The 26,913-nt window shown below is 37.5% G+C and overlaps 1 protein-coding gene across 10 annotated transcripts in view; it reads right to left on the bottom strand.

Annotated features, from left to right (window-relative positions):
- The window catches only part of prdm10 (PR domain containing 10), a 385,295-nt gene that overhangs the window by 115,943 nt on the left and 242,439 nt on the right, over positions 1–26,913 (bottom strand). The gene's annotated exons all lie outside the window — the stretch shown is intronic.

Here is a 26,913-nt window from a genome sequence, read left to right as displayed (position 1 = left end):
TAAATAAAATTTTCAAAAAAAAACACCATTCTCCACCCTTTTCCATCTCCTGCCACCCATCTACACAAGGAATAACATTCTAGATTAACCAGAATACTTTGGGCTGTGGGAGGAAACTGGAGCACTGCAAAGAAATTCAAGCAGTCACAGGTCATGCAAACTCCACACAGGCAGAATTCAACCCAGGTGGCTGGAGCTATAAGTAACTCTCACTGCTATACCACAAAAGCTTCATAGGATTGTACAGTCGAGAAACAGATCCTGACAGCCCACTTCACCTATGCCAACCATAATGCACATCAACACTAATCCAATTTGCCCGGATCAAGCTCATACCACTCTCAGTATTCCCTATCCAAGTACTGTCCAAATGCCTTCTTAAAGTTGTAATTGCTCCTGCCTCCACCATCTCCCCTTGCAGCTCATTTCAGATAACTATCTCTCACTGAGTGAAAAATATACCCCATGGATCTTTCTCTCCTCTCACCCTGAAACTGCACCTTCTAGTTCCAGTAAGGAATGTTTGAAAGCTCTTGGCCTGAATTCATTGGAATTTAGGAGAATGAAGGGGATCTCACTGAAAGGCAATGGATGGAGTCTATGTAGAAAGGTTGTTTCCTATGGTGGGAGAGTCTAGGACAAGAGGGCATAATTTCAGGATTGAAGGGTATCCACTTATAACAGAGATGCAGAGGAATTTCTTCAGCCAGAGGGTGGTAAATCTGTGGAATTTGTTGCTACAGATGGTTGTGGAGGTCAGGCCATTGGGTAGAGATTGAGAGGTTCTTGATTAGCCAGGGCATCAAAAATTATGTGGAGAAGACTGAGCAGTGGGGCTAAGTGGGAAAATGGATCAGTTCATGATTAAATAGCAAGGCAGACTTGATGGGCTGAATGGCCTTACATTTTTATTCCTCTGTTTCTTTAAGAATACTGTTCACACCAATTACTTCAACCAGCTGGAGGATGGATTCAAGACCTTGACCGAGAACATGCTTTTCCCTGAGTCCAAACACTGGAACTTACCCGAACAGCAGTGCAGAAAGTTCCCTCTCCACCCTCTCAAGGATAATAAGGAAAGGCAGTGTGACAGAGTGTGTGTGTATATATATATATATATATATTTTTTTTTTTTTTCTTTCTTTCTTTGGCTTGGCTTCGCGGACGAAGATTTATGGAGGGGGTAAAATATATATATATATATATATATATATACACATATATTTATATAAAAACATATAATAAATATATTATACATATAGGTAAGTTTTTGGGAGATAAATTGGGAAAGGTTTGTTAGAGTAGGTTACATACAAACACTTTAAAACATATCTTATTTGAAATACTGGAGCTCTGCTAATGCTAGACATATCGGCTCCACAGCTTTTGGAAGAGTTTTGGAGAGTGCCCACTAATGGATTGTTGTTTACAAAAAGCCAAGAGATGAAAGAGCTTGTCAGAGCCGCTTCTGACTGGAGATGTTCTTGGAGGATCATGTGGTTTGGCAAGCAGAGAAAATCAAACAAGTTTTTTCTGTGTGTGAAAGAGAGAGAGAGAGAGAGAGAGAGAGAGAGAGAGAGGCCAGCAACAGTAGCAGGGACTGGAACAGGACAAGGTGGCAAGCTTGTGGAAAGCCACATTTGGAAGATGACCTGGTCAAAGCCCTTGTGGTTCATGCAAGAGGAGAGGACTGGCTCTGTCTAATGTTTCACTTGGAATAAGTGGAACAATAAAGAACTCTGTGGTGACCTGAAAGAAAGAGGTTATCATCTGGAAAACCATGAAGGGGGCAAGTTTTGTCAGCAAGACACTGAGGTGACTGGGTATTTAACGTACAACAATTCTCTCTGTGAAAACCAACAAGAACCTTGCTGATCAGTAACCATTTACCTTTCAAGCACCAAAGCCTGGTGAACTTTATAAATGTTAAATTCTGCACACAGTCTAAGAATGGCCTGCAACCAGTGAACTGTAGGAATGAGATGTGAGATTGGACTGTGAACCAAAAAACTTTTCTGAACTTACCAACACATCACATACACATGCACCTAGAATTAGAAGGGGGTTAAGTTAGGTTAAGTAAGTCAATAGTGATGTTAAAGTTTGATTTCATTTTCAAGTTTAAAGATAATTAAAAGCAAATTTTGTTTAAGTAACCATTTGTCTTGGTGAATATCTCTTGCTGCTGGGTATATGGGTCCTCTGGGCTCATAACAAAAGAAAAGTTTGCTTTGCCAGCGATGTCACATCTCATTAATGAAGTAAAAATATTTACTTATTAACAACTGGTTCACTGATTTATTCTTTCCCCAGAACTACAGTACATGGTTCTGGAAATCTTTTCCATCTTCAGTAGATTTTTTTTTTCTTCCAAACTTTATTTATTAAAAATTATTGGTAAACATACAAAATACACTTCACAACAAAATTTTTAAATGTATAAAAAGTAAAAGAAAAAAAGAGAAATAAAACCCCATCCCCCTCCCACCCCTTCAGTCAGCTCTCTTAAGGAGAGCCAAAATAAATATATGAAAAAAAAAACTAAAATAAATCAAAGTACCTCTAAATGCATATATTCCAAATATAATGACCACTTATTAACAAAAAAAGAATAATTATCATGCAGAACATAGGTAATTTTATCCATAACAATACAAGCTTTCAATTCATTATGCCATCAGATTATACTAATCACTATATTATCCTTCCATGTACTTGCTATGCATTTTTGAGCTACGGACAACGCTAAATATACAAATGCAATTTGGAATTTATCCAACTCCAATCCCCTTAAAGGGATCACACATCCCAGTAAAAAAAAAGATGGATCTAATCTTATAAAATTTTTCCAAAATTGACTTAATTCCTTCCCAAAATGGTTGTACATACATACAAGACCAAACAGCATGTAAAAAAAGTTCCAACACATGTACCACATCTAAAACAGGAATCTGAATTACTAAAGCCATATTTTTTCAATTTCTCAGGAGTTAAATATAACTGATGCAAAAAATTATAATTAACCATTCCATATCGTGCATTTGTCAATTTAGTAACACTATCATGACACATATCCATCCAATAATCTTCAGGAAAAACAAAAGTTAAGTCATTTTCCCATTTAAACTTAGATTTTTTCCATTCCAACTTATCCATATTATCTTGTAATACTTGATATATAACTGAAATATAGCCCTTTTTAGGCATAGAAGAAATCAAAAACTCAAACTCCGACAATACAGGTAAAATCATCTCTCTACCATACATTTTTTTTACCAACGATCGAAGTTGATAATAAACAAATAAAGAATTTTCAGCATTATCAAAACGTTCTTTCAATTGAGTAAAAGAAATTGACCTTCTATAAATCAATCCTGAAATATTTTTATACCCTTAAAATCCCAATTCTTTAAATGATTGTTAAAAATAAAAAGGAATAAGCTGATTATTATATAATGGCATTAAAATAGATAATTTACCTTTTGATCCTATAATCTTATTCTTTTTTGTTCATAACATCAACAGATGTTTTAATATCGGCACATTATACTCCCGTAATAGATTGATATTCCACCGAAATATAAATTGATGTACTGCAGTTTCAGAAATATATGCCATCTCAACTTTAGCCCAACTTGGAGATTGATCCAAATCCATCAAAACACTAATAAATTTAAGTTGGGCTGCCTCATAATAATTCTGAAAATGAGGTAATTGCAATCCACCTAATGCATACTTTCAAGTAGCTTATTTAATGCTATCCTTGGTAATTTACCTTTCCATAAAAATTCCCTGGTAGCTTTATTTAAATCCTGAAAAAAGTTCCTTGTAAAAAAACATGGTATTGATTGAAACAAATATTGAATACGTGGAAAAAATTATCATTTTAATACAATTAACCCGGCCAATTAGAGTTAACGGAAGGTCTTTCCACTTAATTAAGTCTGCTTTTATCTTTTTCAACAATGGAACATAATTCAATTTATATAAAGATTGATACACAGTATTCACAATTATTCCTAAATATTTAATTTTATCTGTCCATTTTAAATTAATAACATTTTTATAAACTGAATATTCTCCTTCACCTACCGGTAAAATTTCACTTTTATCCCAATTAACTTTATACCCAGATAGTGATCCATACTGTAATAAACATTCCCATAAATGCGGCAAAGATGGTTCCTGATTTGTTAAGTATATCAAAACATCAACTGCAAATAAATTAATTTTGTACTCCTCATCCAAAACTCTCATCCATTGTATCTGCTCATTCTGCAGTACTAATTGAGCTAACGGTTCAATAACCAACGCAAATAGGGCTGGTGACAATGGACAACCCTGTCGAGTAGAACGTGTTAATTTAAATAACAATGAAATCTGTCCATTTATCATGACCCTAGCAGTCGGGTTTGTATATAAAGCTTTAACCCAGCCAACAAAAAAAGGGCCAAATTTAAACTTTTCCAAGACCTTAAATAAAAAATTCCATTCGACCCAATCAAAAGCTTTTTCCTCATCAAGTGCAACCACCATTGGATGGCTGAGCTGCCGTCGGTATGCATTGGTCAAACTAATTAGTCGAAGAATATTATCCGAAGCATATATATTTTTAATAAAACCTGTCTGAGCTACATGTATCAATTTAGGTAAATATTTAGCAAGCCGCAGTTGAACTTCAAAAACAGGTTCAAGTTTAAGTTTTGCAGCTTTTGACTGAATTAAATACCAAGCCGCCCGCCACACTAAAATTGTGACAGATGTCAGAATCAAAATTGTTTGTTTGCAGCAGCCCTCAACCAGCACTGGTTTGGTTGATGGAGGCCGATTACCTTCGTCCAGGTACATCACAGCAGGACTGGAGCACAGGCCCATTCCATGTAGAACTCCTCAGAAAATGTAGCAGTGGATGCAGCACGGCCTGAACATTACACCTCAGGTGAAAAATGCCAAGATTATTCATTCTAAAGAAATACTGGTCCATGGCCTTTACGAAGAAGGTGAAGTTCAGCTATTTGCTCTTGATATACAACATCTTGGAGCATTAAAATTTACATGAAACATTAATTTGATTTATCTGTTCAAGATGCTGCACAATCTGCTGAGCATTTTTCGCCACCTTATATTTTAAACCAATATTCTGGGGTCACAATAGACCAAAACTGGTTGGAGCTAGGTATTTTGCATTTACTGACTCACCAATACATTCCCCCATCTACAATATACAAACTGGGTGTGTTATGGAATGCTTGCCATTTGCCTGAACAAGTACAATTCAATACTCAAGAAGCTTAGCAGCTGTCAGGAAAAAGTGAGACATACATCACCATGAAATTTCTCTTCCACCACTGGCATTTCTACAATATGGACCAGACTCAAGGGTTAATTCAACATTGCTCAAATCCATGGATCTCTTGTGGAGGAGGCTGGAGCGGCCAGCGGGGGAGAAGGTTGCTGGAGCGACCAGTGGGGGAGAAGGAGCCTGGAGCAGCCAGCGGGGTAGGAGGCTGGAGCACCGGCAGGGGAGAAGGAGGCTGGAGTGGGCGGTGGGGGAGGAGGCTGGAGCACCAGCGGGAAGCTGGAGCGGCCGGCAGGGGAGAAAGAGGCACTCGAGTCAGGTACCAGCATTGATTCGGCCAGCCCCCTTCTCCCCCGCCGGCCACTCCAGTCCCCTTCTCCCCACTCCCAAAATCAGTCCCCACAGTGTGGGGACTGATTTCGTGAGGGGGAGAGAGCAGGGCAGCAGGATCAGTGTGGGGACTGGGAGAGGAGCTGTCAGGCACTGGCCAGCTGACTTGTCATCTGAATGCAGCCGCCTAAAAGTGGCTGCATTCAGATGGCTGGGGAGGCCACTATACTGTGGGGATTATCCCTCTCAGAGGAGGGTTACCAAGCTCGCCTTGCAGGCGCCTCCTGCACATTCACGTGGCCTTCCCATAGCTGCATTTTGCCAAAATATGCAGCTTTAGAAGCAGGGCAATTGACCACCTGAAAGTGCCTTCTGTTTCACACCCTCCCTCTCTGAGAGCAAAACTGTTCTGAGTCTGCCTGCAAAAATCACATGGTCCCCCAGGCAAGCTGTATTCTGCAACTTTGTTGGTCTTTCTGCAAAAAGCACTCTGTAAAAGTCCTGCAAAAATTCTGTGTTTTGAAATGTGTGTGTGCAAGCTGCTCGAGCAATTCCTCCCAAGCCACTTCAAAATACTCTGTCACAGTTACAAACAGTTTAACTTTGTTAGATGATGATTAAATGATGGTTAAGCGGTCAATAAAAGTTGTTGGAACATTCTAAATTTCTTACCATTTTGTAGTGTAACAATATTAATATTTGAGGAGAATTCATAAGATTTAGAGTAGGTCACATACATACACATGTTTTAAAACAGATCTTATTTGAAAGACTGAAGAAATAAGGAAGATCTCTGGAGAATGTAAGCACCTTTCACAAGTATGTGTTAATTGAACTGATGTCATAAAATGCTTGACCATTGTCTTGCTGGACTCATGCTGACTATCAGTACCCTTTCTGCAGAGTGCACAGAAAGGTCAATCTTGGGTTGTTTACCTAAGATAACAACAGATGGGAGCAGAAGGAAGAACTCCTGTTGTTTGCTGGAGAAGGTGGGGGGGGGGGGTTTGCAAGTCACATGCTTTTCACTGGAGTGGCAGTTGGAAAAGAGAGAGTTCAGTTAACAGCTCAGTCAGTCAGTCAGTGTGCAGGACACTGAAAAGTGCAATCCAGGGAAAACTGTTTGAAACTGATGAAAGCAAGTTCCAGAGCAGTAGATGGCGGTAAGTGTTATCTGTCTGAAGTTTCTCTTAAAATGGAGGAAGGAATGGAACTCTGTGGTAGCTTGAAGAAAGAGGTTACCATCTGGAAGACCCTGATGGGGCAAGTTTCATCAGCAAGACCCTGAGGTGACTAGTGGTGGTACCTCAGTTGTGGAAATCCTGGAGCAACAAATATCTCTCTCTGCAAACCCTACAAGAACCTTCCTGACCAGTAAACATTTACCTTTCAAGCACCAAGCCTGGTGAACTTTATACATATTAAATTCTGTGCACAGTATGGTGATTGCCTGAACCAGAGAACTTAGAAGAAGGAGAAATGAGATTGAACTGTGAACAAAAGAACTTTTCTTGAATTTACACAAACATTACATATATGTGCGCTTAGAATTAGAAGGGGTAATTTGGGTTAGTATAGAGTATAGTATAAGTATAGAGTGAAGTTAAAGTTTGATTCTATTTTCATGTTTGAAGTTGATTAAAAATAACTTTTGTTTTGAAAACCACTTATCATAGTGAATGTCTATCTATTGCTGCTGGGTTTTGGGGTCCTTTGAGCTCGTAACAGTAGAACAAAGAAAACTAACTGACCTGGTCATCTCTTGAAGGCAATAGAATTTTCTTGCAAGACATACATTTTAACCCTTACAATACCGGCCCCTAATTATTATGTCTATAAAATAATAATGACCTTTTCAAAAGAAAAAAAAAATCGGACTTCCACTAGTGACCTGATGTTGTGAAGAGATGTGGTCATAAGCTCTGACTAATTTGTTTATATTTCCCTACTTTCTACTCACTCTTAATTAACCAAGGTTTATTTTTAAGACTTTCAATTACTACAAGAAGACCTCTCATTCCAAAACGAGTAGACAAAGCATCTAAATTTAAAACCATGAAAGAAAGAGATGAGGAGGAAGAAATGGAGGAAAAAACTGATATTGAACAGGACACTCCTCTGACATTTGGAATGGCTACCAATGGATATTAACAAATCTTTAAAAACGTGGGCCAAAGAAATTGAAAAGAAACTTGATACAGTTTTGGACTCACTACCACAAATAGAAGAACGTCTGACTGCATTGGAAGCCGATGTCATCACAGTAAAGAATAGGCTGGATAAACTCGAACAACAAAATGAAGCTTTTATTGCTGATAATAAAAAGTTAAAACCTCAAGTATTGACATTAGAAAGACAGAGTGGTTGAAATAATCTTCATACTTTACATCTGAAGGAGGATGTAGAAAAGGGTAAATCACTGATAAATTTTTTTACGGAGATACATTGGTTTGGAGTGAAAGTGGTTGGAAATTATTTAGTGCTGGAAAGAGCACATCTCTCCTTATCTTTAAATAATGCTTTGGAATATTCTAGAGCAGTCATATTACGCTTTCATCATTTTCAAAAAAAAAGGAGCTAAGCTTGAGAAGCACACATTCTACAAAAGATCTAACTTTTCAAGGTCTATGTATTAGACTTGGACAGGATTACTGCCCAGAAGTAGTCGCTCTGTGCAAGGTCTACAACAAGGTAATGGCGGAACTATATAAAAATGATTTCAAACCTTTTTTATTCTTCCCAGAGAGATTGAGGATTATCCAATGAGATCAAAAGATATTTCTACATTCACCCGAAAAGACTTATAAATTTTTGAAATGAGACACTGCCGTGGTACTGTGTCGATCTCAACATCAAAATGAGTGAATTTTTGAGACGTGAAACTGGCCAAATACAATTAGAAAAGGGAGGATGTTAATTTTCTCTTTTTTCTTTTGGTCTTCTGAAGTAACATGTTTGTATAAGTGAAATTATCATATCTGAAGTTGTTCACTAGCGATAGATGGTTTGGTTGTTCAAAATATTTTCTTTTGACAAAATTTATATATTTAAACATTGAATGTTAAATGTTGAAAATGATATTTTACAGATTAACTGTTGTTAAATGAGTGAATATGCACAAAGGAGAATTTGGAATATTTTTCAGACACCAGCAGGTTGTTATCAGTGTTTTGATATCTTTGTTTGGTCTTATTATAGGGAAGAAATAAAATGCGTTATGTGTTTAATTAAGGAGCAGTGACAACAGCAACAATGGGGGTTTCATCAGATTTTCTTGAGCTGGTCACATTTTCTTTCAGTGGGGAAGACAGGCAGGGGGGGATTTTTTTGTTTTTTTCAAAGTAAAAGGTTGTTATTAACAATTTACTTTCTCATCTTTTGTTTTGCAGCAATGATTTGCAGCTGTGGCCTCTGGAGTAAAGCTGAAACATGCCCCAATGCTTCCACTTATTTTGTTCTATACTATAAATTATTTGAATGATGGCACCTATTAAAATTATATCATGGAATGTGAAGGGACTTAATGGACCCATAAAAAGAGAAGGGTCATATTAAACATTTAAAGGCATATATTACTTTATTTCAAGAAACACACATTAAAAAGGCTGATAAAGATATACTGGCATTTAAATGGGCAGGGTGATGTTACCATTCATCTTCAGAAGCTAAAGTCAGAGGTGTCTGTATTTTAATTTAATAAAATATTCAATTTCTACTCCATAATAGCATCATAGAAAAAAATCATCCTCACTAGGACAATCAGCTAAATTGACTGTTTTAGCTGATATTTACACTCCGAATGTGAATGAACAAATGTTTTTTCAAAAATGTTTTGCCCTATTACCAGATTTATCTGAATATTTTAGGTGGGGATTTTAACTGTTGTCTAAACACAGTTTTAGACTGTTCTTTAAATAAAAAGGTTAATCCCTCCAAATCATCTCTGGCAATACAGTCTTTCTTATCCAATATGGGAGTATCTGATATATGGAAATTTTTAAATCCCTCTAGTAAAGATAATTTTTTTTTCTCAAGAGTGCACTGCTTATACCAAGATAGGCTATTTTTAAATTGATAATCAATTGATTAACATGATTAAATCATGCAAATATCAAGGTATTGTTATATCAGACCACACTCCAGTAATTTTAAATTTGGAGTTTCCAAGTGCTAAAAAAACAGTGGCGATTAATACCATATTACTTAAGAGCAAAGTTATTGACTTTTTTAGAAAATCAGATTCAATCTTTCTCTTGATGTTCATTCAACCCCAGAGATTTTAAATTCGATAATCTGGTCAAATTATTTCATATACAGCTAGTATAAACAAAAAGACAAGGATAGAAAGAATGGATTTGATCAATCAGATTAAACAGATTGATCTACAATTTACCCAGAGACCTGGAGTTATTTAAGAAGAGAACTGAACTCAAAACCCAATTTGATCAACTTTCCACTATTGTACAACAGATATTGAGAATTTTATATCCATATTACTATCCATAGTCAATTGATTACTATTTCAATGAAAAAACAAATTAATATGATTTCTCTCCCTGGTGATCCAATAACCACTGACTATTCTAAAATAAATGATGTCTTTAAAGATTTCTATTTTAAACATTATTCTTCTGAATTTAACAATGAATATGATTTGATGAATTATTTTTGAGATCATTTAGATATACCGATGATATCCCAGGAAAATCAACAAAGTCTGGAAGGTCTACTTTCATAAGAAGAACTGCGATAAACCATATCCTCTTTACAATCAGGCAAATCTCTGGATCCAGATGGATTTCCAGTGGAGTTTTACAAATTATTTTCTAAAGTTAAGGTCACTTGAATCTACCCTGATATCAACTCATCGTGTGACAAATGTAAAAGGTTTGAAGCCTCTTTGATACATATGTTCTGGTTTTGCCCCAATTTAACACAATATTGCACAGCTATTTTCAGAACATTTTTGGCCACTTTTAGGATTGATCTAGAACCATGTCCATTGATTGCAATGTATGGCTTCTCCATTTATGTAAACGTATATTTAACATCTAAGCAAAAACAGCACTTGGCATTTTCTACATTATTGAAAGAAAAATAATATTGCTTAAATGGAAAGAGGACTTTCCATCCACCCATAGACAATGGTTACTGGATACTGTGTCCACTTGAATACCAATTTCAACCTTAGATGGTGGATGGGGTTATATTTTCATGATCAACCTTTTTTTTCTTCGTTTTAAAATCTTTTTTCTTTATGTTTAAATTGGAATAAGAGTCCATGTATAATTATTTCTATGATATATCAATCCAAATGTATATTATATTTAATTTATATGGACATAATATATGATTGTAGGATAAAAAAATAAAAAAATGTTTAAAAGAAAGAAAAATTCTTTCTTACATAATAGTCTATATCTCAGTTAAATTTGAAAAGAAAGTGAAAGTCAATGATCAATGACTGGTCTGTTCAGAAACCCAGTTTTGGTCTTTCTCCGAACTTGTTGTACTAATCTTCTTTTGTCCTGGATGGCAGCAACAGTCTTCCCCATCAACAAGGAAGTTTGAGTTGTTGTAATGATCAATGATTCCCTTTTTCAATCTTGAAATTTAATCAGCAAATTTCTGACAAAAGTAAATAATCTCCAATTCACCATTAATCAATTCTTTAAATGTGAGACCTCTCTTTTCTTGAGTCTCAAGATAACCTGTTTCTTTTTGTGGTTGATCCTTTTGATGTATGTAACTGACTGAAATTGAACAGGAACATCGCTTGTTTGTTTTTTTTCTGCTATGATTCAGCTTTTAAATCTGAGCATCCATGCTGTTGGCTTTTTCAAATGATTCCAGGCTGAGAAGTAATGGATTAAGTGGGTAACTGAATCCATTCGTTCAGACATTAACTACACAGCATTTGCAATCTTACTCCTAATTTCAGGGTCTTCTGGTAAAATTTCTTTTAATTTATCAGGATTTTGAGGCCACTCCTTTTGAGGCCATAAAAGAAACTGAGGCCCACTTACCTACATTTCTTTCTTTCAAAAAGGCATGACTTTCAAACCTCAGGAAGCCTGATTGGCTTAAACATATCTCTATTGTATTGGTCGTGAGACTTTATCAATTTCTGTGATTCTGTTAGCCATGAAGGTTCAAAACCTTGTTGTTTTATTGTTGATGTATTTGAGCACAGAGGTGCTATCAGTCCAAAATACGGAGTCTGTTTGTTTCATCTGCAGCTCTTTTCTCCACACTGTGTCCATCCTGCTCGCTATGGTAGCAGCCATCATCTCCATTCATGACTGATTTCAATGGAGCCACTCTGGCCTTTCCCATTGCAAATCCACAATGTACCTTATCCTCGTTATCATGCAGTAACAGGTAACTAACAGTTCCACAATCGTCTTCACATGCATCAGCAAAATAATGCAATTGAGCAGATGTTGTGATTACAAAATTGGTGGGTTTGAAGCATCTGTCAATTTTGAAGTCTTCCAGCGCACAAAGATCCTGAATCCAACACGTCCATTCTTGTAAAATGGATTCTGGTATTTCATCATCCCAACCAATCTTCTTGCTACACAAATCTTGCAGGATCTTCTTAGCAGTAAGGACTTCTGGTGCCAATATTCCTGGAGGATCATGTATCAAAATGATTGTTGATAGAATCCCCCTTCTTGTCGAGAAATTGGTCCTTCAAAATGATTTTGAACATAAAAACATCACACTGAACACACCATTGTACACCTAACATCCTCTCAACAGGAAGGTTGTCATGGTCCAAGTCCAAATTTGCCATCTCTCTTTCAGGTATTGCAGCCAATACCTGTCAACGGTGACATGTCCATTTTGTAAGTAGAAAGCCTCTTTTATTGCAGATCATTCTTAACTCATGATAAAGAGATATTGTCCTTTAATTGTAGCTGCAGAAGTGATACAGTCATCCACCTAGAAGTTATTTCTGACAGTGTTTATAGGTTGAAAGCTAAATTGTTCCATATTGTCCTCAGCATCCTAACTAAGGGCAAAATTTGCAAAACTTAGTGATGAAGTCGGTCCAAATAGATGCTCTGTCATTCTGTATTCTACCATGCTTTGACTGTAGTCTCCAATCAGGCCACCAAAGAAATCGTAACAGGTCACGGTCTTCATTCAGTGTTTTGACCTGTAATAACGACAGAGGTTCTTTATGAAATCTAGTTAAGACTCCTGTCAATGTACTAGTCAAATCAGGACCCTGTCAGAGTTAAGAATTTAGTGAACTCCCCAAAATGTCGCTCCACAATCAAACACCATTCCAAGTTTTTTCTTCTGGGATGCCATCTCCATGTACCAAGATATCATCTGGTACTTTCTCTGCAGATCCTTTGGATATCATGTCAGAACATATTTGGTGTAGTCTGAATGAAAGGCAGAATCTTTCTTCAATCCTCTCTTTAAATTTAGTGTATGCTGTTCAATTACACCTCTATTATCAGGCATGCATATTTCCCTTTCCTTTAAAGGTAATGCAATGCAATAATGATCATGAACTAACTTGGCAGATTCTGACACTGACTCCAAGAACTGCTGGTCTTCCTTTGAAGGTTCTTCATCGTCCCTGATGTACTCAGGAAAGCCATTCTTGAACTGCTGCTCCCACAGCTTATCAAGCTTCACAATTGATATCTTGCTGACACTTACAGACGATTGATTTTGAACCTCTTTTTCTCCTAATGGTCCATTAATTGTCCAACCAAGCATAGTTTTGACAGCGTAAGGTCCATCTCCCAGACTCCTTACCATATCTAGTGGTTCCAGAGCTTCTGGAACACCTAAACTAATCAGCAACTCAATCTCAGAGTTGATTTCGTTTTGATGCAGGATATTTCCTTTATGCACAGGTATAGTTATCTGAGTGTAAATGTCTAGGAGTTGCAAAAACAGTTACTATCCAATCCAGCAATCTTGAGGCCCAAAACAATGTTGGCTATAATTCTAAATAGAATCTGTCTACTTCTTCCTTGAAGGTTAAGTTTATTCATTAGCCCCACGGTGCAAAATGTCACAGTGCCTCCTGGGTTAAGAAATGCGTAAGTATGAACTATTACACTTCCTTTCTTGGCCTTGACTTGTACGGGTATGATTAGAAGTTTCCAGCTGTTCTCTCCAGCCCCAGTAAGACTATTTGTCAATTCCAAGGCTTCAATACTGTTTTCTTCTGCTTCTTGTCATTTCGTTCCTATTCTGTTTTCTTCTTTTCCTGGAAGATATGTAGCATCTTGGGATGTTTTTGACGACACATATCACAAATATGTCACATCTGGCAGTTTTTGCTAATGGGTCCTTTACACAGACTGACAAAACATACTCCACTTCCTTCAAAAAGGTGATTTTCTCACTATGCATCTTCTTTTCCATCTGTGCACACATTTCTAAAGTATGTTTGTCATTACAGAACAAACCTTTCTTCACAACAGGCAAACTTTCATTTTCCTTAATTTCTTTATCTGCCAGTGAGGTGGCAAATGTACTTTTAAAAAATTTTGGTTGAGGGTATGATTTGGACCTCTCGACTGTTTGAGCGCCTTGGATAATTCCATACATTTGATCTGTGATGACATCCACTTGTCCTTCAATGAACTTCGAGTCCATAAAAGTAGCTGCCACATCGCATCGTTTCTGATATTCAACAACTTAACTTTTTCTTTCATCTGGTAGGGATTTATCTATAATGATCAGCATATTACGAGATATGACAAGATCTCGTAGCTGACCAATCTCTGACATGACATTGCAACATCCTCTTAGAAAGAGGGCGTAAGCTTGTAAATCCTTCATATCATCTGGTTTTATTGAAGTCCATGAAAGAGCCTTCTGTACATAAACTGTAGCAAGTTTCTGCTTGTTGCCAAAATGCTTCTTTAGTTCAAAACTTAGCCTTTTGGTATCCTTCACTTGGGACTATATGATGGCAACTCTTTACAAGATCTTGTCATTGTCCACTCGCGAACTGTTCCAAATCATCTTAACAATCCTCCCAGTTTTGGCTCTAACAATACTGCGTTCAAAATTTTTCATAAATGCTTGGAATTGAGGTGGGTCGCCATCAAAAACTGGAATCTTTCTCTTGGGCAGAGATGAGAGAGACTGTAACTAGATTAACGATGCAGCCATTTCATCTGGCCTTGTCATGCCTGGGTAAAAGTTACTTTGTTCACCCAGATTTCTGTTACCTGATGATGGCGGCATATAATATGTATAGTAAGATGTCATTTGGCTCACACCTCTGCCCACTGAGGTCATTATCAGGATTTGAGTTTTGGCATCACCATGCTTTAATCTGACCAGTTCGGGACCATGAAAGTCTCATAACTGTAACACTGGCTCTTCTTTGATCTTAAATATTTACTTTTTCTGTTGTCCTTCCTCAAAACACGACTCCAAAACATTAGACACTTTAGGTTCTCAAAGGTTCTCAACCTTTTTCTTTCCACTCACATACCACTTTAAGTAATTCATATGCCATCAGGTCAGGGATTGCTTAAAGTTGGAAAACCACTGTTTTAATTGGCCCTAATTGATTTGTTATGTGCACAGTTTCCTAGCTCCAAATGAAATGGGCCAATGACAATATTTCTCAAGCAAAATATTTCAGTAACAATTGGGTCTAGAGCAGTGATTCTCAACCTTCCCTTCCCACCCACAGACCACCTTAAGTAATCCTTTACTCATCACAGATCACCGATGGCACAGGGATTACTTAAATGGTATGTGAGTGGAAAGAAACCACTGATTTACATAATTTACTTTGGGCACCAGAGACTTCAGGCCCTCAACATGGCCTGATTAACAGTAAAAACGCAAAAAGCTGGAGAAGCTCAACAGGTCAAACAGTCACCTTTATGTAGCAAAGGTAAAAATACATAACTGACGTTTCGGGCTTGAGCCCTTCGTCAAGGTATGGTAAAATGTCAGCAGGCGTCCAAACAAAAGAGTTGGGGGAAAGTGGCAAAAGCAGGAGATGATAGGTGGAGAAGGGAGGGAGGGGACAGCAGCAATGTGGGGGAGGAGGGATGACTGGGTGGGTAAGGGGGAAGGAAGGGAAGATCTGAAAAGAAAAGAAAGGGGGAGAGGAAAGAAAAGGCAAGCAGGTTTAATAGATGGCAGAAAAGTCAATGTTAATGCCATCTGGCTGGAGAGTCCCCAGACGAAAAATATCCAACACATTATCAGCTGGAATTTCTGGCACTTACTACAGGATCCCACCACCAGACACATTTTTCCTTCTCCTCCCCTCTTGGCCATCTGCAGGGACCGTTCCCTCTGTGATTCCTTCGTGCACTCATCCCACCCCACCCATCGTGCTCCCCCAGCACCTTCCCTTGTGCTCGCAGGAGGTGCAACACTTGTGCGCACACCTCCTCCCAGGAACCCAAACAGGCCTTTCACGTGAAGCAACACTTCACTTGTATAGCCTCAGGACTTATTACTGCATCCAGTGCTCCCTTTAAGGCATTCTATACATTGGTGAGACCAGTCGCAGATTGAGAGATAGTTTTTCTGAGTACCTCTGCTCCATCTGTAACAGCAGAGACCTCCCAGTAGCCACCCATTTCAATTCGGAGTCACACTCCCAGACTCACATGTCTGTCCTTGGCCTAATATACTATCCCACCCTGATCACCCGCAGATTGGAGGAACACCACCTTATTTTCCAACATTGACTTTTCTGCTTTCATTAAATCTGCTTGCCTTTTCTTTCCCCTCCCTTTTCCTGTCTTTCCAGTTCTTCCCCTTTCCTGTCTTCCATTTCTCCCCTCCCCCACTATCTCCTGCCTTTTCCACCCCATACCTCCTCTCCTTCAATGCTGCTGTCCCCTCCCACCTCTCTCCACCTATCATTTCCTGCCTTTCCCTCCCTCCCACCCCCCACCTTTTTGGTCGGACGCCTACCAGCATTTTCTCATACCTTGATGAAGGGCTTTTTTATTGTGTTTTTACTTCCTCGCCACTATGTTGTGCCACACCTCAAACACTTCTAAATGGCTGATCTTAGATTCTGTAAATGGTTTTTGCATTACTTCTGTGGGATTTATACTCCCAGAGGGTGTAACATTCTGCTTTTCTATTACCTGATTCAGTCTTGCTTGAAGAGTAGCTTTGTTTCCACTTGTATCTAATTGCCCCCTTCGCGATTCTTTTTTAGGATCCGTGACCTTCATTCTCTCGACACTTGGCTCCTCAGGGGCAGTAGCCCCAGTGACGGCTGCCATCTTATCCATTCAGCCCCAGCGACGGCTGCCATCTTATCCATTCAGCCCCAGCAACGGCTGCCATCTTATCCATTCAGATGAACGCTGCACTCAGACATCAAACATGCACAACAGTAACTCCAAAACCAAAACAGTCCTCAAAGGACAAGCGGCAGATTCTCCAAACTATGTTCTAACTTGCAATAAACACACAGAAGGAATCCTTAGTAAGGCTTGCTGCTTCTTCAATGGCCTTGGTGATGGTGTTGATGATCACGCTTCTTTGAATTCAAAATGCTCTAAACAGAGCCCAATCGATCCAGTTCAAATTCCAAATCCAATTTCCAACTTTATAACGTCTTTAATTTGATCTAAAGTGTTTTTCCATACATGTAATTATAGCCAGATGCAAAATATATTTATCAGATATTAGCATCAAACTCATTATACATGATGATATAAAACCCCAACACCTCCCCCAACTAACCCCAAGAAAAGAAAAAAATAGAAATAAGAAAAAAAAGATAACGTAAGAAAAACAAGAATAAAAACCTGGTTGCCAGAGGACACCCTTCACCACACGGTTCTGACAATTGCATCTTTTAATACTTCCAAGGAGGTTAACAAGGTTTGAAGCTTAGGGAAAATCTCTATAAATTAATTCCCTCAATTTGTAAATACGGGTGCCAAATTTTTAAAAAATACATCATATTTATTTCTCAGATTATGAATAATCTTCCTGAGGAATGTAGCTGTGCATCTCTGCTTTCCATCTCTCCATACCCAGGTGGGGATCCAATTTCAACTTTACTGTTATACATTTTATTGCTACTGCTAAGGCAATCTTTAAAAATTCTTTTCGATATACAGATAATTTCAATTTTGGTCTTATCCCTTCAATATTACCTAATAAAAATAACATTGGGTTTTGTGGTAATTTAATTCCTGTAACCTCTTCTAAATAAATTGTCAAGTTTAACCAAAAAGATCTCACTTTAGGACAGGACCAAGTAGAATGTTAAAAAAGTACCCATCTCCTGACCATATCTAAAACACTGGTCTGATAGATCTGTTTTCAATTTATTTAACTTCTGTGGTGTAACGTATAATTGATGTAAAAAAATAATACAGAACTAATCTATATCCAACATTTATAGATTTGTCATATCTCAGCACAGATCTGACCAATTTTGTTCATCAATGTAAATATTTAGATTTGTCTCCCATCAGTGTCTGAACCCATGTATCTCCTGTTTAAAAGTCCCCTTTTACAATAAAATATACATAGCTGAGATAATATGTCTACTACATATCGACATTTCTACATCACCACATTTCAGTAATAACATTGTTGGACCCAATTTATCGCTTAAATAAGCCCATAATTGATAATAATAAAAAAGTGAATTATTTTGTTTCACATATTTATTTAATTGTTCAAATTACATTAAATTTCTTCCTTCATAACAATCTTCTGCATGTCTAATTCTTTTCTGAGACCAAATGTTTAAAAATTGATTATCCATTGAGAATGGGATATGACGATTTTGTATCAAAGGCAATTTAGTCAGGACAGCGTCCCTCTTTCCAATTTTGTCATTTACCTTATTCCAAATATTAATCAAATGTTTCAACAAGGGTGGTTCCCTCTCCCCAGATAATAATTTTGTTTCCCATTTACATACAAAGTCTTCCAATTTCCTCTCTCCTATTTTATTAATTTCTATTTTAAACCATGCTTGCTTTTTTCCCTCATTAAAAAGAGGCAAAAAATCTCAATTGAGCCAACTTATATTAATTTTTAATATTTGATTAACTGTAAACCTCCTAACTCAAACTTACATGGAAAGGAAATTCTTGATATCTTAGCCTTCCAAAGAAAATTTCTTATATATTTATTTAATTCTTTAAAAAAAACTTCTGTTATCATTATTGGTAATGTTTGAAATAAATAATGGAATTTAGGAAACATACTCATTTTAACACAATTAACTCTGCCCAATAATATTATTGGCAACATCTTCCACTTGTTCAAATCCTCTCCAATTTTCTCAAGGTACATAATTCAATTTGTATATTTTATCCATCTTATTATCTACCTGTATCCCTAAATATTTTATTCGATTTGTCAGCTATATAAATTAGGCATCTTGTTGAGTATAATCCCTATAATAAGGGGAATAATTTCACTTTTATCTCAATTTACTTAATAACCCATTATTTTACCACATTCCTCCAGTCTTAAATATAAATTACACAGCAAACCCATTGGTTCTGTCAAGTAGATCAAAACATCATCAGAAAATAAATTAATTATATATTCTTCTTGATTAACTTTTAATATCAGGATCAGACTGAATCAATTCAGCAAGAGGATCAATCACTAAAATAAATAAAGCAGGTGATAATGGACATCCTTGCCTACTAGATCTAGTTAATGGAAACACAGTTGAAGCCTGCCCATTTGTAACAACTTTAGCATTAGGATTGTTATATAAAGCTTTATCCCAGTTTACAAATACCTGTCCCATCCTGAATCTTAAACACCTTAAACACTTTTTCTGCATCTAAAGCCACTTTTGTCTCCCCTCTTTTGTGTTAGATGTATTATACTAAGTAATCTAATTACATTATCCACAGATTTCCTTTTTTCACAAACCCTGTCTAATCCATATTTATCAATTTTGGTAAAAGTTTTGTCAATCTATTAGGTAAAATTTTTGCAATTACTCTGTAATCTACATTTAACAATGAAATAGGTCTATATGACAATGGCTTTAAAAGGTCTCTGGCTTTTTTTGGTATTACTGTTATTATTGCAGTAGAAAAAAATTCCGAAATAGTGTGTGTTACCACCACCTGACCTAATAGTTCCATAAAAGGAGGAATGTGTAAATCTTTAAATTCTTTATAAAATTCAGGTGTGAAACCATCTTCTCCTGGAGATTTATTACTTTATAATGAGCTAAATGCTTCCCTCACCTCCATTGGGGTGAAAGGGGCACCCAGCTCCATTTGCACTTGTAAAGTTAACATTATTTGTGACAAAATTTCTTTTATTTTATTATCATCTCTCTCCGACTCCAATTTATATAATTGAGAATAAAATTGTTTAACAACTTCACTAATTTCTTGAGTTTTGTTGGTAGTCACGTTTCACTCTAATTTAATTGCATTGATCGCTCTTGACACTTGTTCTGTTTTCATCTGCCAAGCAAGGAGGTTATGAGCCATTTCACCTAACTCATAATACCTCTGCTTAGTTTTCATTATTGTTTTCTCTGTTCTATATGTTTGTAATTTATTATACTGGAGTTTCTTATTTATAAACCTTATACGTTATTCCTCAGTGTCAGTCTTTGCAGATCTTTTTCTAAATGTTATCTCTTTTTCCAATTGATTCAATTCTTTCATATAGTCCTTCTTAATTTTATAATTTGTCCTTTTAAATATGTTTTCATCGCATCCCATAAATTTATCATTAACTGAATTAAAGTTAGTCTCAAGAAAAATTTGAATTTGTCTTCGAACAATATCACAAAAATCCGGTCTTTTAAATAACATTGACTTAAATCTCTATGTTCTAGTTGATCTAGCTAAAAGTGGATCTAGACAAAAATTGAAATCCCAGCTATTAAAATATTCTGATGTGCTCCTGCCAAATTGAGAAATGTTTCTTGTGCAAATTTTTCGTCATCCACATTTGCCGTGTATATATTCAAAAGAGTCTAGAATTCTGAAAAGATTTGACAATGTACTATATCACATCTTCCTACAGGATCAATCACTACATTTTGTATCATAACTGGAAGAGTCTTCTTTATCAGGATTGCCACTCCCCTTGCTTTTGAATTAAATAAAGAAGCTGTGATTTCTGATGTTCTGTTTCAGTTCAATGAACCTCTTGAAAAAAATGCTACATCTACTTTCATTTTTTTTAATATGTGTCAATATATTCTTCCTATTCACATGTCCATTTAGCCCATTAACATTACAACTAAGAAAGCTCAATAAGTTACTCATTGATTTTTAATTTAGTCCAAATCCAGCGACATTTCCCCTTCACCTCTCTCCCTGCACCTCCTCGGCCATCCAAGTATTCATTGTCTACCGTGTTAAGGGTCATCCTCCTCAGCAATTGGACAGAAAAAAGAAAGAAGAATTATACATAACCAGTTTAGCTTAAAAACAATTATGATATTCAAAAAGAAAAAGAAACTAACAAAAATCCTCCCATTTAATGTTGTTTAAATAATACACATTACCCCACCCTCCATTTTACGGGTTGCAGCATCTGCCACAAATACACACAAGTCGATAGCAATCTGTCCATAAATCCTCCAACACCCCCAACCCCGTGATATTTACCATACCAATCTCATCTATACAGAGATTAAAAATTTTTTAAAAGCTTTATATTAATCAAACATTTTCATACTCCCTCCTGCTGATTAACTGGTAGTGTTTAAAAAAATTCTTCTGCATGAACATGATCTATAAGGAACATTCTGTCCTCCTTGCAAGAAAATCTTCAAAATGGCAGGATGGCACAAAATGAATCTGTAGCCCTTTTGCCATAAAGCACGTGTTATGAGCCCAAAGGACCCCAAAACCCAGCAGCAATAATATTCACCACAATAAATGGCAACTTAAACAAAAGTTGTTTTAATTATCTTTAAACATGAAAACAGAATCACACTTTAACTTATCTCTATTAACTTAACTAACCCAAATTAACCCCCTTCTAATTCTAAGCGCACATATATGATGTGTGTGTAAATTTAAGAAAAATTATTTGGTTCATAGTTCAATCTCACTTCTCATTCTTCCAAGTTCACTGGTTGCAGGCAATTCTTATACTGTGCACAGAATTTAACATGTATAAAGTTCACCAGGCTTTGGTGCTCAAAAGGTAAATGGTTACCGCTCAGGAAGGTCCTTTGGAGGTTTGCAGAAAGAGATTTGTTGTTCCAGGATTTCTACAACTGAGGTACCACCATTAGTCACCTCAATGTCTTGATGAAACTTGTCCCATCAGGGCTCTCCAGATGATAAATTCTTTCTTTCAGGCTATCACAGAGTTCCTTTCTGCTCCACTTATTCCAAGAGAAACATCAGACAGATAGCACTTCCAGCCATCCGCTGCTCTGGAGCTTTCTGTTTTAATTCCAACAAGCTTCTTGCTTGCTTCAGCTGTGACTGTTCAGTCCCTCTCTCTCTTCATCTTCTAACTGCTAGAAAGCCCATGTGACTCTCTTACTTGCAAACCCCCCCCCCCACCTTCTCCAGCAAACAACAGGAGTTAGTCTTTTGCTCCCATCTGTTGTCTTAGGTAAACAAAACTTCTCATTAACCTTTGAGTGAACACTTTGCAGAAAGGTCAGAAGCCTTGTAGAAATGTTCAACACAGACGACCTGTCTCCAGTTGATTAATTTGATGACATAATTTCAATTAGCACTTGCTTGTGGAATGTGCTTAGCATTCTCCATAGTTTCTGTAAAGTTCACTGAATATGTATCCTTCAGTATTTCAAATAAGATCTGTTTTGAAATGTGTGTATGTATGCAACCTACTCTAATTTTACCAAATTCTCACAATATTTATCTACATTACACACGTTTCACCGGATTAAATTCTTCCCTTCTCTTCAGCAATTCTAAACATGTCAGGATAGAAAAATATCTTTGTTCCATGAAATTCCAGTGGACCTTGTGTATCTTTGACACCTTCTGCGGCTAGAGCCAATATTTTTTCTCTGTCTTGATATTGAAGACGTTTTATGAGAATAGACCTTGGCTTCTAATCTGGTAGAGGCCATGGTCTGAAGGTTCTATGTGCCCTTTCAATTTTAGTAGTATTTTCAAATTTGTCTGATCCCAGGACCTCTGCAATCCATCGCTAAAATAATTTAATCGGGTTATCACCTTCATTATGGCCAACTATTTTAATATTATTTCTTCAATTAAAATTCTCTAGTAAATCAATTTTCCCCAAAATTGCTGCTTTTCAATGGCCCATGCATCAGTTTCATTCTCCATTTTCACCGTTCTTACATACCATCCTCCACAGTTTTAACTCTTTCATCCATATTGACCAATTTATTTTGCAATTCCTCCAAAATAGCAAAGTACTTCATCCACTTTTCTGAATTTTTCCTATCTGTTCTCATCTCCCTCAGTTTTTTTAATAACTGAGCATTTGTACAATCTTCTTCCTGTGGCATTTTCAGTTTCCTACCTTTATCTTTAGAAACTGATGAGTGCTGGCCTGCGAAACAGACTGAGAAATCTTTTGTTCCTGAAATAATGGTTGGCATGTACTTGAGCCAGCAAAAACGCGCCGGCTCCAACGACACCTTGGAGCTCTTCTGGTTCGTGCATGCACGTGCATGTGCAGTTCGACATCTTCCTTTTAGATGCTATCACCCGGAGAAGGGGCTGTGATGGCACTGTGGAGCATCTGACGACCCCCATAGAACCCCGACTCATCTGGGGATGAATTCTCACATCACCTCCCGCATCCATTGAGACAGTAGGTCTTTATTCTGTCTTGTCATTGTTCTGTCTGCAATTGCGACGGGCCAGCGACGGTCTTCCCTCTTTTAGGTGACTTAGTTAGATCGTTGTAAAGTAGTTATTAAGAAATTTTTAATAAGTTCAGTTAAATGTACCTTGCTTATTTAGCACTTTTTAAAACTGATTCCTGGGAGAGTCAGATTTCCACCTTCTGACTCTATTGCATCATGTGACATCCCCATTCCGCCTTTTATTGACTAAAAATTGTTGTGACTATTTTCCTTTATAATCGCTTGAAGGAATTAGATGTTGTTGCTGTCTATGACTCCTTCAAACAAATCTGTACTAAATCTGAGTTATCCAGTTCATTAAACACTATTATCAGTTGCTATATATTATTGTAAGCTGTTAAACTTAGTTAGATGATGATTAAACGATGATTAAACAGTCAATTAAAGTTGTCAGAATATTCTAAATTTCTTACCATTTAATAGAACCAAGAAAATTAACTGACCTGGTTAACTCTTAAAGGCAAGCTATGGCCTTCAAAATGGCTGTTGCCGGGGATGACTTGAAATATATTAAACATTTGCTTGAAAGTCACAAACTGGAATTTGCTTGCAAGAAATACATTTTAACCCTTACACTGCAATTTTTGGTCTTCATTTTACAGTTACTATATGGTAACAGGCCCTTCTGGCCCATGTGCTGCTTAATATCTATGAACCTCGCTGATGGTTGGAGGATGGGAGGAAACTGGAGCACCCAAAGGAAACCCACACAGACATGGGGAGAACATAAAAACACATGTAGACATGAGGGTAACGTAACTCTTTAAAGACAGCTGTTGCTGTAGTTACATTGCACTAATCGCTTGTTTGGTTATGCGAGATACCTGAATTCACTCAGTTGCCAATGCTTGAATGGAGGGGAAAATAGATGCTGGAATCCTGGAAAGAAAAACAAAATAGGCTGGAAAAGCCCAGCAGGTCGTCAGCATCTGTGCAAAGAGAAAGAATTAATACTTCAAGTCTGAAACTGATAGCTATGCTTCCTGGCTGGTAAAAGGTAAGAGGTGAAAGAACACGTATTTAATTCCAGCAATTAATATAGTGCAAAATTATGGGAATGGTTGACGGAGTGAATGTGATAGAAATAGAGCATTTGAGAGAATGGAGTGGAGTCCTGCAAAATGCAGGGTGGGAGAGAGTTTAATCAAGGTAGCTGTGGGAGTTTATGGGCCTGTAATGGATGTTTATATCAAGCTGATCCACTGAAATGAAGATAAAGAGAGCCAATAATGGATGGGAAGAGTCAAGAATAAGCTATGCCAAGGTGAAGTACGTAAAAAGCGGCTGACAATACATTACTCTTTCTAGTGATACATGAGTGTAAGAAGCAGCCCCAAAGCAGTGGGGAGCAGGACTGAAACAAAGACCTATTCCACATATCTTACAAAAAGGCAGGTCTAGTTGGGAATCTCCTCTGCCCCTTCCACCATCCAGGAAACTGTCTTTCCAGGATGAACTGATTTAGGAATTGTCCTGAAAGTGGCAATGCAGGTCAACAGGGAAGAAAAGGATACAAGGAATGCCGACCTTGAGTCAGGGAATGGAATATAAAAGTTAGGACATGATATTGCAACTTAACATCACAATGGTTAGACTGTTCAGTTCTAGCTGCCACATTATAGGAATAATGTGATTGAGCTGGAGAGAGTCCAAAAGAGATTCACCATGATGTTGCCTGGATTGGAGTATTTTAGATATGGGGAGAGATTGGATAGGCTTGGTTTTTTTTCCCTGGAGAAAAGACCAAGAATGACAGGATAGAGATATATACAGAATAAAATTTATAAGATAGATTGGTAGTCATGGTCATTTTCCATGGTAGGCACATGAAAACAAGAGAACATAGGTATAAGGAGAGAGGATGGAATTTAGGAAAGGATTTGAGGGGAACAATTTTTTCCACCACAGGACATGGTTTATATCTGCAATGCACGTCCACAGGCATTTGTGGAATTGGATATCATGTTTAAGTGATATCGTGACAGGACTATTATGCAAGGCAGAGAAGATACAAATACAAAGTAAAAACAAGGGGATTAGTGAAGATGGGCTAAAAGGTTGGTAGGATGTCAAAGGCTGAAGGCCCAGTTCTGTGCTCTACAATTCTGGAGTCAACCTCGGAAAATACAGGTTCAGTGGGGCAAAAGCACAGACAATGAATCTGCCGGACTGTCCTGCCTGTGGATCTTGGGCAGGAGGCAGAAGTGCGCAGTGCAAGTCTTGACTCTACCATATTGGATGTCGAGGGAGGTCTCCAGAGGAGATGAGGTCCATGAATGTGTAGGAGACATTGATGTTTGATAGGTGGATCACTTTGTGGACTAGAGAGAGGTAGGAGGATGCATCTAAAAGCCTGCCAACAAGGGTAGTGCTGTTGAACATGAAGTCAATACACAGACAGCAGCACTCCCTTTGTTGGCAGGATCAATGATGATGTCAGGATTGGCTCTCAGTAAGTGGAATTCTGCAAGGTCAGAGTGTGGGAGATTAGAGTAAGTAAAGAGAACAGAAAAATCAATGTGGCCAATGTCAACAGCAGTTCAGTTGACAATGACCAAACAGAAGGGCCAGACAGAGGAAGAGCCAGGTAGTTGGCAAATGAGTAAAATAATCCAGAGAATAGAGGAAATAGCCATGGAGACAGAGGCAGCCAGCTGAACAGTCCAACGTCATTTCAGACTCAATTGATTAAGATGAGGATGAGGGAGATGAAAGTGAGGCCTCTACTATGGAACAACCATTGTGAATCAGACAAGGAAAGGTCAGACAGGATGGTGAAAACACCACAGGGAGTGGGATGTGGGGGGTGGGGGGTGGGGGAGAACATGGAATAAGAAGAAAGGACTTGACTTGAGGTTAGAATCCAAGAACTGATGAGGTTTTTTTGTAATCTCTGGCATCAGAAAGGAAGAAATAGAGACATTTGTTGCTGTACAAAATGTGGCAAAGTGTAAGATACTGCCTGTCCTACTGAGTATTTCCAGCACTTTCTCTTTCAGATGGGTTGCAGGTGATGCCCTCCATCCTTAAGAGTGAAGCTTTTTTTGGTTTCTCTGTTGAAACAGCATACTGACTCCAAACATTTTTGAAGGAGAAAGATTCCACTGAGCCTTTCCGATTCTGTCCCTGCAAATTATTCCTTTTCAGAAAACTTTGTCGGTTCAACCCTGATTTTTCAATAGCGGCGATGAACCAGTTTGCTTCCCTTTGGGTCTTGGGCCAGGGAATGAACAATGGTAAAGTACCATTTCTCTTTGGCCTCATCCATTGCTTCCATTATTGTGGTGCATGTGCTGACAAAGCTGGCGAGTTGGTTCCACATAAAGAGGAGTTGGAGGGTCATGAAATATTCACTACTCCATAAGAAGTATCTGCTGAGATCCAGACCAGCTCATGCTTGATGTTTGCTTTTCCTTGCTCATCATTCTGACCACCTCCTGGCCATCATATGTCATTCAAGGTG

Source organism: Narcine bancroftii, chromosome 8 (assembly GCF_036971445.1).
Source record: "Narcine bancroftii isolate sNarBan1 chromosome 8, sNarBan1.hap1, whole genome shotgun sequence".
Taxonomy (NCBI): Eukaryota; Metazoa; Chordata; class Chondrichthyes; order Torpediniformes; family Narcinidae; genus Narcine; species Narcine bancroftii.
The sequence above is the reverse complement of the archived record's forward strand: the minus strand, read 5'-3'. Positions and strand labels throughout refer to the sequence as shown.